This window comes from Poecilia reticulata, linkage group LG23 (genome assembly GCF_000633615.1).
Source record: "Poecilia reticulata strain Guanapo linkage group LG23, Guppy_female_1.0+MT, whole genome shotgun sequence".
Lineage (NCBI taxonomy): Eukaryota > Metazoa > Chordata > Actinopteri > Cyprinodontiformes > Poeciliidae > Poecilia > Poecilia reticulata.
The window spans coordinates 11143373-11144649 of record NC_024353.1 but is presented as its reverse complement, the minus strand read 5'-3'; the positions used below and the strand labels follow the sequence as shown (position 1 = coordinate 11144649).

The following is a 1277-nucleotide window of genomic DNA, read 5'->3' as shown; positions in this document are numbered from 1 at the left end:
TATATATGGGCCAGATCAGATGGGATTGGAAGCAACTCTGAAAGCGCGATGAATTGAAACAAGGCCTTTGTTGTCTTTCATTAAGTCCAAATACTAAAAGGCAACTCGGAGGAGGAAGAGGAGGAAGAGGAGCGGGGCTTCCAGCTGGCTTCGTCCGACCATCCGCTCAGCTTCTGCGGGGCCTTCCTGCAGCGGCCGGCAGTAGGCAAAATCCTGCCGCACCACCGGACGGTTGGGGCGGAGGGAGCGAACCCACAGCACACCGCCTTCCCTCCCTCCGCTCGTCTTTGATGGCAGCTCCTCAAGATGCGTGCGGCGCGGCGCGGCGCGGCGCGGCGCAGCGAGCGCCCAGACCGCAACGGTCTCTCAGCCCTTTGATGCTCTGCAGAATCGACGTTAAAAACACGCACACGCAATCTCCCGTCCTCAATCACTCGCACCTGACGTCGTTCTTGATGGTAATTACGATAGTGAGGACGCCGCATCCAAGGAATGACTTGAATGACCCATACCCGCAATATATATTTTTTTGAAATCATCATCATAACAATGGGAAATGAAGCCATCGTTTTTTGAGGAGAGGTGGGGGTAAAAAAAAAAAAAAAAGATAATCGCATGTCCTCACTTACCGTTTTCTGCAATCCGGTTGCAGTTTCCCTTTTCTTTCAGCGAGTGTGTCTTGATGCTGCTGGAAACGATGAGGGGTGTGTGTGTGTGTGTGGGGTGTGTGTATGTGTGTGTCTTTGGAGGGAGCGTGCCCCTGCTGGTGCGTCCGTCCCCCCTCAGCCCAGCCGCTGCAACAGCAAGCTGTGTATTTTCACCAGCTTCCGCCGCCGCTGTCAGAAGCAGCAGCAGCAGCTGAGGAGACGATCTATGATTGGGAGGGCGCACTCTTCTTTAAATTTTTAAGATCTCTGTTTTGTATTATTAATGCCAGGGTAACATTTTGTGAAAGAAATTATTTCGGTGTATTCATTGATATTTTATCATCTTTCGCATTCTCTTTGTAAAATAAAGCGACAAGTGTTTTTTTATTTATTTTTTTAAGTGGTACTACAATGGTACTATACGCAGCTAAAGATGACTATCGGAAAACGTTTGTTCCAACAGAAACCTGTACATCAGAATAATATCCGAGTGACAGATCTTCAAGTTAAATTGTCTAAAGAGAATAAATAAGCCGCACCTACAGCGCCCGTCTCCTAATGAGTGGCGTAAATGGGAAGTGCAAAACTTGAGATAAGTATTGGAAACAAGAAACTTCCAGAAGAGTGGAG

The 1277-nt window shown here is 48.2% G+C and overlaps 1 protein-coding gene across 10 annotated transcripts in view; it reads right to left on the bottom strand.

Annotated features, from left to right (window-relative positions):
* The window catches only part of nrcama (neuronal cell adhesion molecule a), a 56346-nt gene extending 55496 nt beyond the window's left edge, over positions 1-850 (bottom strand). For 6 of the 10 annotated variants that reach the window (XM_008401005.2, XM_008401006.2, XM_008401009.2 and 3 more), the window contains exon 1: positions 630-850. The gene's annotated coding sequence lies outside the window, so the exon portion shown is untranslated. The remainder of the gene's footprint in view (positions 1-629) is intronic. The other 4 variants (XM_008401016.2, XM_008401012.2, XM_008401014.2 and 1 more) reach the window with 1 other exon arrangement.
* Between the last annotated feature and the right edge of the window lie 427 nt (positions 851-1277).